Raw genomic sequence first — 17092 nt, forward strand, 5'->3', positions numbered from 1 at the left:
TTACTGGAAGAGTTTTTGTTTCTTTGCCAATTCTGGGGTATCAAGATTGTGTTTACGACCGTGGGACTTGCCATGTCAACCACCTTTACCCATAAAATTGAAAAACAGAAGAGGGTCAAGTGCTGAAACTTGCATTAATTTATTTGCATACGTGCCCTGTTGTGTAAACTAAATTTAAACATAAATGATGCGGTAAATATACATGTGTTATGTTATATTTATATGTTATTGTGGGAGCAGCTAAAAACAGGTAATCTAGTTTTCAACTGTACTTCACTTTTACGGTACAATGCTGCTGATGGACATATAAACATATGCAATGCTCTTATCGGGTGCATTTTCAAACGTAAATTTCTAAACCAAGTTAATTTCTAAACAAAATTAATTCTATTATTTCCTCATACTTCAGTAATGTTCATGATCCAACATAAAGAAATGTTAGGACATATTATAGAATATTCTTGAGTAAACTGGTCAAATTTTAAGACTGGTGGTTTTTAACTTTACTACAATTAACAAATTATATCACTAAAGTAAACTATTTGTATCAGCAATTTAAGAGATATGGTGTAATAATTCCCAGTACCTAGTATAAAAATATACTTCATCATATATTTTGTCATTACAAGTAGTTCTAAATCATAATATTGATAGCTAATGCAGTACATCATGCATACCACATAATCTTAGAATAGTTACACCTTAGTTATGAAATATATAAACAGTATAAACACTTTTCATTTTCCATGTCCTTGTCTCCTTATCTTCCTAAATGTTGCACATTGCACATACCTAACAGGTGCCATTTAGTTATAAAATACAGTATAAATGCTTTAGAATTTTGCAGGTTATTACCCCCTTATTCCCCAAACATTACATATTGTTCCCTTATACTTACAAGTATGTACTGTGGAGGTACTCTATAGGTACAAAATAGGTATGCTGTAAATTCGGCACATGGCGGGTTGTAATCTAAAGTGTTACTCTAACTCCTCCTCCTCTGTCAGTCAGGATCCAGCCTTCTGGTTCTCCTTGAATCAAAAATTATTCATTTTAACAATATCTGCAATACATTTGTTGGCTCCATTCTATTACTCTTGGGTGTTATTGCTATGTTGAATACCGTGCCCAGAACAGAACCATACCGCCAAAACTGTATGCTAATTGTCAATCATCTTTGTTACGATTAAACGTTGCACAACCTTGAATCCTGCAGCTCTCCCTCAGCTCTCCCAAGGGCCTTGACCTTTCTGATGAATATTGTCCACTTTGTGGATGGCTCAGCTTTTAGAGATCCACAAACAGGTCAAAACAGAGTTGGATCCTCTGCAACAACTGAATTCAAAACTCTGGCTTTGGGCACATTGCCATCAAATTATTTAGTTCAAGCAGTGGAGCTTGATGCCTTACCAGAAGCGTGTAAATTAATGACAGATAAATGTTTTACCATTTACACAGATTCACACTATGCATTTGGATGACACTTGTGGAAACATTGAAAACTTTTAATATCAGATGGGCACCTAATATTAAATGCTTGTTTAGAGGTTGTTTTGCTGCCTGAAAAGCTAGCTATCTGTAAATGCGCAGCAAACACAAATAACAAAGATTCTGTTTCTGCAGAAATAGCCAGAGCAGACATGGCTGCGAAGGCCTCAGCAACACTTGAGCAGTCAAAAGAACAGGAATGTACTTTACTATCTGACACTAAGCCTGACATTCCTTCTTGTTCTAGGAGCAGAGAAACACCAGTGGAGTAAAGCTAGCCCTAAATTGGAGGATGGAGTGTGGATGAGTGTTGATTACCAAAGCACTTTGTTCATTACTTTGATTACTTTGATTTTGTTATTTGTAACATCGTCAAAAAAGGTAGAAGCTTTCGCAACAACAAAGCACAATGCAGTAGCAGTGGCTCTGCTGACTGAAATAGAGAAAATCAACCAGGGAAAATCTGTTCAGATAATGGGACACATTTTGTCAATGCAGCAAGCGTTGTGAGGAAACAGGACTCACGTGGGTTAAATCTCTCCCAATTGTTCTCATATATATGAGAATGAGAAAAGATCAAGAATAAATTTGAGCCTATTCAAAATCCTCTTTGGTAGACTACCACAAGTGTCTTTATTAGGGATGCTCCAATCTGCTTTTTTTGCGTATAATATCGATTCTGATACCTGAGATTCTGTATTGGTCGATACTAAGTACCGATCCAATACTATTTGAAAAAGTAAAAATTACCTAATAAACCGCATGCATTCTTTTCACTAACCCTGTTTCATACACAACGATATTCTCTACAGGTTAAGTTAAGTTTAAGGAAATTTTAAACTTTCATTGTGGCGATGCAAGTGGGCCACTCTCACCTAAGAAAGACAGCAGAGATGCAGCACAGTTTGCCCATCATCTTGTGTGCAGTGATTATGTTCATACTGATAAGGTCAATATAAGGGTCAATTAACTTGAATATTTTAGAATTTTACATGCTATTAACAAATTAAACCTGAACTATAACTCAATTGTATTGTTATGGTACTTTGTAATATTGTTTAGTGTCAAATGTAGACTAGAAAACTATGTTGGCATTAGAGGAAGCGCCTTAGCATGGTTTAAATCATATCTATCTGACCGCTATCAGTTTGTAGCAATAAATGAGGAGGTATCATATCGATCAAAAGTGAAATATGGAGTTCCTCAAGGCTCAGTGCTAGGACCGTTACTTTTCAACCTGTACATGTTACCTCTGGGAGATATTATCAGGAGTCATGGTGTTAGTTTTCACTGCTATGCTGATGATACTCAGCTCTATATTTCAGCGCAGCCAGGTGATACACACCAAACTGACAATCTAACAGAATGCATAGTCGATATAAAAAGCTGGATGATGAGTAACTTCTTAATGCTAAATTCTGAAAAAACAGAGGTGCTAATAATTGGACCTAAAAACCCCACATATAATAATCTAGAACACAGCCTATCACTTGATGGCTGCTCTGTTAATTCTTCATCATCAGTTAGGAACCTAGGTGTGCTGTTTGACAGCAATCCTTCCTTCGAAAATCATGTTTCTAGCATCTGTAAAACTGCGTTTTTCCATCTTAAAAATATATCTAAATTATGACCTATGCTTTCAACCTCTAATGCAGATTATTAATTCATGCGTTTATGACCTCGAGGTTAGATTATTGTAATGCTTTATTGGGTGGTTGTTCTGCACGCTTGATAAACAAACTTCAGCTAGTCCAAAACGCAGCAGCCAGAGTCCTTACTAGAACTAGGAAGTATGATCATATTAGCCCGGTTCTGTCAACACTGCACTGGCTCCCTATCAAACATCTGATAGATTTTAAAATCTTATTAATTACCTATAAAGCCCTGAATGGTTTAGCTCCTAAATACTTGAGCGAGCTCTTATCACATTATAGTCCTGCACGTCCGCTGCGTTCTCAAAACTCTGGCCATTTTATAATACCTAGAATATCAAAATCAACTGCGGGCGGCAGATCCTTTTCCTATCTAGCACCTAAACTCTGGAACAATCTCCCTAACTCTGTTCGGGAAGCAGACACACTCTGCCAGTTTAAATCTAGATTAAAGACACATGTTTTTAATTTAGCCTACACATAACACACCAACACACTTTTTATTATTCAAATCCGTTAAAGGATTTTTAGGCTGCATTACTTAGATTTGCTGGAACCGGGAACACTACTCCTACAATACGATGTACTTGTGACATCGTAAAAAGAATGGCATCTACGCTAATATTAGTCCTGTCTCTTTCTCAATCTGCTTTCACAGTTTGTATCCAGACTAGATGGTGGATCAGCACACAGAGATTATGTTCATCAGAGACCAGAACACCTAGATGCGCCCCGTGGACCAATCACCAGATCCTGATGCACACACACATACACACACACACTAAGTCATTTACACTACCTGACACAGTTGCGTTTAAAATTGAACTGGAAGTTAAGTGCTGGCTGTCCTTTCAGAGGAGAACTGGCCTCAACTGAGTCTGGTTTCTCCCAAGGTTTTTTTTTCTCCATTCTGTATGCATGGGGTTTTGTTTCCTTGCCGCTGTCGCCTCTGGCTTGCTTGGTTGGGGACACTTAACTTCTAGTGATTATCGTTGAATTGACTACAGAGACCCTTCTCTGCATTTAATAAGAAATTGGTCACTCTCGTCATTATACATCCCTGTCATTGTACTCTTCTACCTTATACTGTACAGTGCTTTGATGCAACCTGTGTTGTTAAAAGCGCTATTTAAATAAAAATTATTGATTGATTGAAATGTAGAGGCTACCTTTTGTTATTAAGCTGATTTGAACCATCACAGTCACTTAAACATACAAAACGGCAAAATTGAAAAAACATGGTATTTTTGGTTTATGGAAACAACAGTTATGGTGAATAGGATATATACTAACATGTTAATGAAACATGGAAACTGCTCCAGAAAAGAATGAATATCTTACCTTTGTGCAAACCCTTGCCAGCTAACAACACAGTAGCCTACCATTTATGTGATTTATTGGTACTTTACTTTTATTTTTTGTTTTTTTAATTTTTTTTTTTTATTTGTTGCATGCTCGTAGATTCTGCTCACAGTATGACAAGTATAGACGCCTCGTCCATTTGCAGAGGTGCGTGTGCATTCAGTGGAGGCTCGAGCTGTGGAGCTAACTAAAATATAAACAAGGCTTTAGGGAAGTGATATACACCTTGGTCACATCTAGCACAACAGGAGTTAGCTTTTCAGAGGTGATGGACTTTTTTCTCAGGTACTCCTAAACTGCCTAAACCGCATCTGTCAAAAGTGTCAACAGCTTTCATGCACATCTTTTAAAATCTTGCATCAGAAAAAAATGGTTTTTGGTTGTTCATGATGTTTTTATGGTCGTTTACTCCATGACCCACCCAGAACAGTCTGATGACTCAAGACCCCCCAGTTGAGAAACTCTGGTCTGCGGTATCTGTCGCAAAATATCTCCAAATTGTGGATGTTCTTCTGGCTCGCTCCCTGCTGTTAGCTTGATTACTTGAGTACAGAGCATGTTATTAGATGTCACGCTGCACAGCCACAGTGCAAAAGCACACACATTTAAATTACCTTGCAGGAATTAGAAGTCAGATCAGGCCAATTGTAAACAATACCCGATATAGATATGTATTCAATATTGACATCAATACCTGATACAAATATGGGATCGGACCACCCCTCATCTTTAAGCATTGCAGTGTGCTGACTAGGATACATCATACATCAATGTAAGTGCTAGCAACACAATATGATCCATTGGGGTTCATTGTGCCTTTCACCACACAAGCAAAGGTGCTTATTCAACAAATGTGGTTCAGAAAAAGATATTGGAACGATCCAGATCTACAAGATCTTTACACTGCATGGAACACATGCAAAAGTGAGGTACAGTATCTCAGCACTGTAACAATTTCTCACTGTTACCCATCAGTTCCCAATTATGTACAATACAAATATGACCTCCATGTGTTTTGTTCATGCTGTCAATCAATCAATCAATCAATCAATCATTTTTATTTATATGGCGCTTTTAACAACACAAGTTGCATCAAAGCACTGTACAGTATAAGGTAGAAGAGTACAATGACGGATGTATAATGTACGAAAGTGACCAATTTGTTATTAAATGCAGAGACGGTCTCTGTAATAAATTTGACGATAATCACTAGAAGTTAAGTGTCCACAACAAAGCAAGCCAGAGGCAACAGCGGCAAGGAAACAAAACCCCATCCATACAAAATGGAGAAAAAAAAACCTTGGGAGAAACCAGAATCAGTTGGGGTCAGTTCTCCTCTGACTGGACGCCCAGCACTTAACTTCCAGTTCAATTTTAAACGCAGCTGTGTCAGATAGTGTAAATGACTTGTGTGTGTGTGTGTGTGTGTGTGCATCAGGATCTGGTGATCTGTCACCAGTGGAGAGCTCAAATAGCAGACCAGCTGCCAAAGTGTCATAGACTTCTCAGTCCACCTTTTTTAATTCTACTGCCATGGACTGTTTACCATGTTAAAATAGGCAGACCGGTTGGGAAATGTCGTGCGTCATTTTCAAATGCCTCACCACAAGGTGTCCACATAGCGCTTCTCAACTCCTTGGATGTAGAGTCCTGCTGAGGCTTCGAAGATACATAGCCAGCCATGGAAGACCAAGGGAGATCAGATTAGATTGCATGAAGGCTTTGCTGCTATGGAATCCCATTTAAAAGAGCAACTAACTGATTACCAGATAATCTTCAAGTTTAATCCACCCAGTGCTCCTCATTTTGGTGGTGTTTAGTAGAGGTAGATTTTGAATTCAAAACCCCCTTGGATGCGTCTCACAGAATCTAGATGCTATTACACCAAGCATCTCTTCCATGGGTAACTTATGCTTCTGGAGAAATGGGGCAGCACAGGTGGCACCATTATCAAAATGCTGTGGATCAGTTTTGGACTAGTTTACAAAGAACTACTTACCCACACTACAGACACGCCAGATGTGGCACAAGCCATCAGACTCAAACAGTGGGATCAGTAGTTTTCAATAAATCATCATTTTTATTTACATAGCGCTTTTAACTACACAGGTTGACGAGATTTACCTATTTGCTATTAAATGCAGAGAGGGTATCTGTATTCAATTCAACGATAATCGCTAGAAATTAAATGTCCCCAACAAAGCAAACCAGAGGCAATAGCGACAAGGAACCAAAACTCCATCCATACAGAATGGAGAAAAAATAAACCTTGGGAGAAACCAGACTCAGTTGGGGCCAGTTCTGCTCTGGCCAGATGACCAGCACTTAATTTCTATTTAAATTTTTAAATGCAGCTGTGTTAGATAGTGAGATAGTGTAAATGACTTATTGTATGTGTGTGTGTGCATCAGGATCTGGTGATCTGTCCAGGGTGTGCAGATCGAGAAAGAGAAAGGACTAATATTAGCGTAGATGCCATTCTTTTTACGATGTCACAAGTACATCGTATTGTAGGAGTAGTGTTCCGGTTCCAGCAAATCTAAGTAATGCAGCCTAAAAATCCTTTAACGGATTTTAATAATAAAAAGTCTGTTGGTGTGTTATGTGTAGGCTAAGTTAAAGTTGTTTCTGCTTCCCGAACAGATTTAGGGAGATTGTTCCAGAGTTTAGGTGCAAGATAGGAAAAGGATCTGCCGCCCGCAGTTTATTTTGAAATTCTAGGTATTATCAAATGGCCAGAGTTTTGAGAACGCAGCGGACGTGCAGGACTATAATGTGATAAGAGCTCGCTCAAGTATTGAGGAGCTAAACCATTCAGGGCTTTATAGGTAATTAATAAGATTTTAAAATCTATCCGATGTTTCATAGGGAGCCAGTGCAGTGTTGACAGAACCGGGCTAATATGATCATACTTCCTAGTTTTTGACTAGCTGAAGTTTGTTTATCAAGCGTGCAGAAAAACCACCCAATAAAGCATTACAATAATCTAACCTCAAGGTCATAAACGCATGAATATTTCTGTATTAGAGGTTAAAAGCATAGGTCGTAATTTAGATATATTTTTAAGATGGAAAAACACAGTTTTACAGATGCTAGAAACATGGTTTTCGAAGGAAAGACAGCACACCTAGGTTCTTAACTGATGATGAAGAATTAACAGAGCAGCCATCAAGTGATAGGCTGTGTTCTAGATTATTATATGTGGGGTTTTTAGGTCCAATTATTAGCACCTCTGTTTTTTTCAGAATTTAACATTAAGAAGTTACTCATCATCCAGTTTTTTATATCGACTATGCATTCTGTTAGATTCTCAATTTGGTGTGTATCACCAGGCTGTGCTGAAATATAGAGCTGAGTATCATCAGCATAGCAGTGAAAGCTCACACCATGACTCCTGATAATATCTCCCAGAAGTAACATGTACAGGTTGAAAAGTAATGGTCATAGCACTGAGCCTTGAGGAACTCCATATTTCCCTTTTGAGCGAAATGATACCTCCTCATTTAGAGCTACAAACTGAGAGCGGTCAGATAGATATGATTTAAACCATGCTAAGGCGCTTCCTCTAATGCCAACAGTTTTCTAGTCTATCCAAGAGAATGTTGTGATCGATAGTATCGAATGCTGCGCTAAGATCTAATAGCACTAATAACGAGATAAAACCACGATCCGATGATAAAAGCAGGTCATTAGTAACTCTAATGAGAGCAGTCTCAGTACTATGGTACGGTCTAAAACCTGATTGGAAATCTTCACAGACACCATTTTTTTCTAAAAAGGAATACAGTTGTGAGGATACTACCTTTTCTAGTATCTTTGACAGAAAAGGGAGATTAGAGATTGGTCTGTAATTTACTCTTTGGGATCAAGATGCGTTTTCTTAATAAGAGGCTTAACTACAAGTCTTCTTCTCCTATAGTGGAGAAAGAGTGTAATTTTTCCTCAGGGGATCTAAAGCTCACTATCTGATGTGAAACTGTAGTTGTCGGCTGCATAGTTACAATTTTATCTCTGATGGTATCAATCTTAGAAGTAAAGAAATTCATGAACTCATTGCAGCTATACTCTTGGGGAATATTAGCACCTGTTGACGTTTTATTTTTTGTTAATTTAGTTACTGTACTGAATAAATACAGGGGGTTGTGTTTGTTTTCTTCTAAAAGGGATGAAAAATAATCAGATCTTGCAATTTTTAATGCTTTTCTGTATGACAGGATACTCTCCCGCCAGGCAATACGAAATACTTCTAATTTAGTTTTTCTCCACCTGCGCTCCATTTTCCGGGCTGCTCTCTTTAGGGTGCGTGTGTTTTCATTATAGCATGGAGTCAGATTGTTTTCTTTTATCTTTTTTAAGTGCAAAGGAGCAACTGTATCTAAAGTGCTAGAAAAAAAGAGAGTGAATAGTTTGTTATATCATCAAGTTTTTGCGTCGTATTGGATGTGCTAAGGAATTGAGATAAGTCAGGAAGATTACTTAGAAAGCTTTCTTTTGTGGTGGAAGTGATGGTTATACCATACTTGCAATAAGGTGCAGAGTTTACAGGTTTAACTATACAGAGTTCACACAAGACTAGATAGTGATCTGAAATGTCATCACTTTGCTGCAGAACTTCAACCATTTTAACATCCATTCCATGTGACAGTATTAGATCTAGAGTATGATTTCGACAATGAGTAGGTCCAGAGACATGTTGTCTAACCCCAACGGAGTTCAGAATGTCTAAGAAAGCTGATCCTAATGCGTCCTTTTCATTATCAACATGGATATTAAAATCGCCAACCATTAAGACTTTATCTGCAGCCAGTACTAACTCAGTTAGAAAATCAGCAAATTCTTTAATGAAATCTGTGCTGTGCCCTGGTGGCCTGTATACAGTAGCCACTACAAACATGACAGAAGATTTATCACTAGCACATGATTCTGTAGATAATGTTATATGCAGCACCAGAACTTTAAATGAGTTATACTTAAAGCCTGCCCTCTGAGAAGTACTAAGAATGTTGTTATAAATTGTAGCAACACCTCCACCTTTACCTTTTAAAGAGCAGCACCACCCCAGGAGGGATGAAGCCTCTTTTCAACAGGTCAGGTCAGCCACAGAAACTCATCCAATTGTCTATAAAGCCTATGTTGTTTTGCGGGCACATCCAGCCTTCGACACCCAGCAGTCTGCTGTAAATCTCATCACCCCGGTAAGCAGGAAGGGGACCAGAGCATATTACATTGTCCGACATCGTGCTTGCAAATTCACACACCTCTTTAATATTATTTTTAGTGATCTCCGACTGGCGAAGTCGAACATCATTAGCGCCAACGTGAATAACAATCTTACGAAATTTACGTTTAGCATTAGACAGCACTTTTAAATTTGACAAGCTGTCAGACGCTCGGGCTCCCGGTAAGCATTGGACTACGGTGGCTGGTGTCTCTATTTTCACGTTCTGTACAATAGAATCGCCAATTACTAGGGCACTTTGATCAGGTTTCTTAGTGGGTGCGTCACTGAGTGGGAAGAACCTGTTTGATGTTCTAATCCTAACGGATAAGCGGTGTTTTGACCCGCGACTAGCCCGCCTCACGGTCACCCAATTGCCCTGCTGCGGGGCTCTGAAGCTGGAACCGAACAATGTATATGATTCACTGTACTAGTCACATCCAAAGCAGTATCTACAGCCCTTGCATTCTTACTGTCCTCAATTAAAGTTTGGATGCGTGTCTCTAATTCTAAAACCTTCTCTGTCAGCCTAGCTATTTCACTGCATTTATCACACATGAATCCCTGATCGCTAACAGAGAAGGATAAGTTATACATGTGGCAGACGGTGCAAGTGACGATGCAGGGAGAAGCCATTTACTCACCGTAAGGATTCACTTACCACTCTTGTTTTGGTGAGCTTGTGAAAACGGAGCGAACGAGCGCGAGGAACAAATGAAAAGGAGCGGAAAAAAGCCAACAATAGCCGCGAAAACGTGCATGGGAGCGAAAGTGAATTGGCTAACGAATACTAACTCACCGCCGTGTTTTAGATTAAAGCGAACGAACTAACAGCAGTCTAATTAGTTAGATTAATTTGATAGTATCAACGGAATGTAGACAGATAAATTATATTTGATCACTAGAGAAGAGGTGATAAATTGAAGAGTGTAGCTACACGCAGCTACAAACAAACCAACCTCTCAGCAGACAGGAGCAATCGAGCAGGAGCAATGCTTCCTCGCCATCAATGATCAGGGGAGGAGTTACGTTCTCCGCAACCTCATCCTGGTCTCTCACTCCTCTCAGAACACCAGCAGGTTTCAGAAATTACACATGGAAAGTGGGAGAGATGCGGTAATTATAAGGCAAGGCTAGGTGGTATGAAACAGGGGTAATTTGTCTGAGGTTCTTAAATGGGCCCACATACCTGGGATTTAGTTTCTTTCATGGATGACGAGGTGTAAATCCTTGGAGGATAAATCACACCCATTACCCAGGTGTATAGACTGGAGACTCTCTGCAATGACAATCGGCTTGTTCTCTCACGTTTCTGACAGCTTGTTCTAGATAGATGTGAGCAGAGTTACATGTCTCTTCACTCCTCTGAAGCCAAGTGTTAACAGCGGGTAGATTAGATGGTTGGCCTGACCAGGGGAACAATGGAGGTTGAACAGGGTTGTGTTGTTCCAGCCAGGGAAGTCCGAGAACAATGGGTTGCTGTGGAGCGTCAATGACAAGTCAACAAATCTTCTCATTATTTAAAGCGCTGGCTTGAAGTGTGATAACCTGAGTGACAAAATCAATCTCTTCTGATCCCAGTGGTCGTCCGTCTAACGCTGCCACTGCCACCCTGGAGTCACATGGAAGAAGAGGGAGATTATGGGTTTTAGAAAATGTTCGATACACAAAGATCCCCGCAGTCCCAGAATCAAAGCTTCAGTTTTAACACACACATCATTAAACTTCAAGAGTATGGGCAGACTAAGAGATTCAGGGAAATGGGAAAATATTCACTGCAGCTTGTCTGGAACATGCTGGTCTATGAGGGCAGGGAGCTTGCGGATTCTCCGCAGGAAAGACAGATCTGATTCCTCATACGCTTGTCCTGTTCCTCCGTACTCAACCGTGTATAACCGAGATGCATGGTTTCCTGTTCAGAATCATTAAGGGGATGTGCAATGGGTGATGAAGTTCAAGCCTCACAATGAGATCTCATTACATTGTTGACTAGGACGGTCAACTCCAATTGCTCCAGGGTTTTCCCCTCATCTCGGCAGGTGAGCTCGGCTTGTAAGTGAGAGTCCCTTGAGGTTGGGGAGTTTCAGAGGTTCTCCATCCAGTCTGTGCAGCAAAAGTGTGAAACGTTAAAGTGTAGTCAGCAGCTGTGTGATTACCTTGTTTCAGTGACAGCAACTGTTCTCCAGGTTTTTTCCCTCCTGCTGCATGCTCGAATACCTCCCGGAACTGTCGCAGGAAATCGACATATGAGGGAAAAGTCATTTGTCTGCCCTCCCACATAACAGTAGTCCACTCCAGTGCTCTCCCAGTCAGTAATAAGGATACCAGAGCCACCTTGCTGCCCTCAGTGGGGTATAACTGAAATTGTTGCCTGATAAAGATTGAGCATTGATGCAAAAAACCCTTACACTTGGCTGGGTTACCATCAAACTTCACGGGCAAGGAAAGTTGGGGTGAAGCAAGGTTATTACTGAGGTGGAGTTGCCGTGACCGCATTGCTGGCTAGGGGTGTGAGCGTCTGCCTGGTTTGTACCAGCTCCTCGGTCAAAATGGTTTGCTTCAGGAGCTGCTGTTGGTGAGTCCCAAGCATGGCGGCTTGTGACGAGATCTTGGTAGCCAGATGATACAGAGCTGTGGCGAGGAAGCGAAGTGTTCTGTAATGAGGAGTCAGAAGCAGCCGGATCCATTTGTATGCTCTTTAATAAGAATAGTCAAGCAGGCAGTGAGTCAGCAACAACAACAGAAATGTCACAGACAAGGCAGAATCGTAACAGAGACAAGCAAGGGTCGAGGCAGGCAGATATCAGAGTCAGGGTACACAGGCAGAAGGTCAATAGGCAGGCAGCAAAAAAACAGAATAAATGATAAACGGAACCAGGCCGACACAGGAAGACAACAGTAGTGGGAATAACACTCAGAATTATCAGCCAGGGCAAGGATAAGACTTCACAATGTGAGAGAGTCTGGCTGCAGCTTAAATAGCTGTCTTAACGAGGTACACCTGGGCAGGTAATCAGGATAAGGTGAGTGCATTATGGGAATTGCAATTCTGAGAACTAGTACTCTGGAGAGGGTTCCCTCAGGAGAGAGCCACAGAGGCACGCTTCATGACAGTCTGCTTCCCAAACAGAGTTAGGGAGATCGTTCCAGAGTTTAGGTGCTAATAGGAAAAGGATCTGCCACCCACAGTCGATATTCTAGGTATTATCAAACAGCCAGAGTTTTGAGAATGCAGTGGACGTGCAGGACTATAATGTTCAATTCAATTCAATTCAAGTTTATTTGTATAGCGCTTTTTACAATGGCTATTGTTCCAAAGCAGCTTCACAAAAGCAAATTATTACATAACAAAAGCAAATCATTCCACAGACATAAGCAAGTCACCACACAACAGGATGCGTTACAAAACAGCTGGATGAATTACAATGCAGAAAGTCCAAGATAGAATTAGTCCAGACAGAAGGTTGAGTTTTCCTCGACGTCATCGCAGGAAGGTCATCTCCTCACTGGGTCCACTGGAGAGGCTTGGTAACTAGATGCCTCGGGATGTACATCCCGAGGTGGAGACAAAAGGATAATTAGAGTAGCGGCCATTCATACTATTGGGAATCACGATGTACTGTAGCATAGATTTATGTTAATCTTTACGAGTATGCTTTGCTAAAAAGATATGTCTTTAGCCTAGACTTAAACTGAGAGAGTGTGTCTGATCCCCGAACATTTGCAGGAAGGTTATTCCAGAGTTTGGGTGCCAAATGTGAAAACGCTCGACCACCTTTAGTAGACTTTGCTATACGAGGAACTACCAGGAGTCCTGAGTTTTGAGATCTTAAAGAGCGTGACGGGTTGTAGCTTGACAGAAGGCTGGTCAGATAAATGGGGGCTAAACCATTTAGAGCCTTGTAGGTCAGTAACAGTACTTTATAATCAATTCGGAAATGAACAGGCAGCCAGTGCAGGAGGATAAAACTGGGGTTATATGATCATATTTCCTTGTCCTGGTAAGAACTCGAGCGGCTGCGTTCTGCACTAACTGAAGCTTGTTTATTGAAGATGCTGGACAACCAGCGAGCAGCGCATTACAGTAATCCAGTCTAGATGTCATGAATGCATGAACTAGCTTTTCTGCATCTGAGAGAGAGAGCATGTGTCTGAGTTTAGCAATATTTCTAAGATGAAAGTAGGCAGATTTTGTAACATGAGTGATATGGTGTTCGAAGGACAGGTTGCTGTCAATATCACACCCAAGTCTTTAACTGTCGGAGTAACGTTTATATCACATCCATCTAATTGTAGTTTGAGCTCAGAAATTTGCTGTAAACATGAATTTGGTCCGATAAGAAGCACCTCTGTTTTATTAGAGTTTAATAGAAGAAAATTTCTAGTCATCCAGTCTTTTATGTCTTTAACACACTCTGTTAATTTAGCCATTTCTGATAACTTATCAGGCTTAGATGAAATGTATAGCTGTGTGTCATCTGCATAACAGTGGAAATTAACCCTGTGCTTTCTAATAATGTTCCCCAGGGGCAGCATGTATATAGAGAACAGTAAGGGGCCTAGAACTGATCCTTGAGGCACACCACACTTTACAGGCATTATACTAGAGCGGTCTCCGTTTATATCTACAAATTGATAACGGTCTGATAGGTATGATTTAAACCAATTTAGCGCCTGTCCCTGTACACCAGCGGTGTTTAAACGCTCCAGGAGAATATTATGATCTATGGTGTCAAATGCAGCAGTGAGATCCAATAAAACGAGTAGCGAGACGCAGCCTCGGTCGGAGGATAAGAGCAGGTCATTAGTGATTTTAACTAATGCGGTTTCTGTGCTATGGTGCGGTCTAAAACCTGACTGAAACTCCTCATAGACGTCATTCATCTTTAAGAAGGAGCATAACTGCGCAGACACAACTTTTTCTAATATTTTTGATATAAATGGTAGATTTGATATCGGTCTGTAATTAGATAGTTCATTAGGATCAAGTTGTGGTTTTTTGATCATAGGCTTAATAATTGCTAATTTGAATGGGTTGGGTACGTGACCTAACGATAGGGAGGAGTTAATAATATTTAGAAGAGGTTCACCAGCTGCTGGTAATATATCTTTCAGAAATTTAGTTGGAATAGGATCTAATACACATGTGGCAGATTTAGACTTAGTGATTAGTTTATTGAACTCTTCCTGTCCTATGGTTGCAAAACACTGTAACTGAATTTGCTGGGTACTGAGTAAGGCTGGACTAAAGGACGAAGTTAAGGGTTGATTTTCTGTTATTTTAAGTCTGATATTATCTATTTTATTAGTGAAGAATTGTATGAAGTCATTGCTACTTAACTGAGAGGGTGTGCAGCGTTCTATTGCTGACCGATCATTTGTTAATCTAGCCACTGTGCTAAATAAAAATCTCGGATTGTTTTGGTTGCTTTCAATGAGTTTACGGAGGTGCTCGGCTCTGGCTGCTTTTAGTGACTGTCTATAAGTGCATAATCCTTGTAGGCAATTCTAAAACCTCTAGCTTAGTCTTTCTCCACTTACGTTCTAGTGAACGAGTAGCTGTTTTTAGAGAGTGTGTATGACTATTGTACCATGGTACACTTTTATTCTCTCTAATCTTTTTTAACTTGATGGGAGCGACAGTATCTAATGTGCGAGTGAAGATACTGCACATACTGCTGGTCATTTGCTCAAGATCATCTGCTTTCTCAGGTTTATGGAGCAGGTCAGATAGATCTGGTAGGTTGTTTGTGAATTTATCTACAGTGGTTGGGATAATGGTTCTACCCAGTTGGTAACGAGGTGCGGCTCGGTTAATCTCACTTACAGAAAGTTTATAGGATATAAGGAAATGATCAGTGATATCGTCACTTAGAGGTAAGATATCTAGGTCTAAAACATCGATGCCATGCGAAATAATTAAATCTAATGTATGCTTACAGCAGTGAGTTGGGCCGATTACATTTTGCTTTAGCCCAAAAGATGTTAATAAATTTGTGAAAGTAGCTCCTACTGTATTATTTGGGTCGTCAACATGAATGTTGAAATCACCGATAATAAGTGCTCTGTCTTTATTAATTATTAGGTCTGAAATAAAATCTGCAAATTCCTTAAGAAAATCTACATAATGTCCTGGTGGTCTATACACAGAGATAAGAGAAAGAGATAACATAGATTTCTTTGTAGCATCCATAAGCGTAACATTAAGATCAAGCAGCTCAAAAGAGTTATAGCTAATTCCAGTTCCCTGAGTAACATTTAGCTCCTGACGATAGATAGTTCCAACACCTCCACCTCGACCTGACCGGCGGGGCTCGTGCTTATATAAGTACCCTGATGGAGTTGACTCATTTAAACTGATGTAATCGTTAGGTTTCAGCCATGTTTCAGTCAGGCAGAGTCAAAACTTTTGTCTGTAATTAATTCATGTACTATGAGAGATTTCGGCGCCAGTGATCGGATGTTTAGGAGACCAAACTTTAAATATTGCTTCTGTTGACCGGTTTTAACTGATGTTTTGATCGTGACTAGGTTATTTCTAAGGCCTGTGCGGGATTTACTGATATATCTGATTTTTCGCGGGACAGACACAGTTTCTATGTGGGTAATCATATTCTCGGGTCTAACATTTACATTACATGTCATATTGTCAAAGCTGCTGTTGTGTGATTCGTTACTTACTAGTCAAATGGAGTGTAGCGCGGTGGAGATGTTGTCCGATAAGAGCTGGCTCAAATATTGAGGAGCTAAACCATTCAGGGATTTCTGGGTAATTAGGTAATTTAAAAATCTATCTGATGTTTGATAGGGAGCCAGTGCAGTGTTGACAGAACAGTGCTAATATGATCATACTTCCTAGTTCTAGTAAGGACTAGCTGAAGTTTGTTTATCAAGCGTGCAGAACAACCACCCAATGAAACCTTACAATAATCTAACCTAGACGTAAACGCATGAATTAACATTTCTGCATTAGACGTTGAAAGCATCGCAATTTCAATATATTTTTAAGATGGAAAAACAGTTTTACAGATGCTAGAAATATGGTTTTCAAAGGAAAGATTGCTATCAAGCAGCACACCTAGGTTCCTAACTGATGATGAAGAATTAACAGAGCAGCCATCAAGTGATAGGCTGTGTTCTAGATTATTATATGTGGGGTTTTTAGGTCCAATTATTAGCACCTCTGTTTTTTCAGAATTTAGCATTAAGAAGTTACTCATCATCCATATCATTTTTATATCGACTATGCATTCTGTTAGATTCTCAATTTGGTGTGTATCACCGGGCTGTAATGAAATATACAGCTTAGTATCATCAGCATAGCAGTGAAAGCTAACACCATGTCTCCTGATAATATCACCCAGAGGTAGCT

This window comes from Puntigrus tetrazona, unplaced genomic scaffold (genome assembly GCF_018831695.1).
Source record: "Puntigrus tetrazona isolate hp1 unplaced genomic scaffold, ASM1883169v1 S000001055, whole genome shotgun sequence".
Taxonomy (NCBI): Eukaryota; Metazoa; Chordata; class Actinopteri; order Cypriniformes; family Cyprinidae; genus Puntigrus; species Puntigrus tetrazona.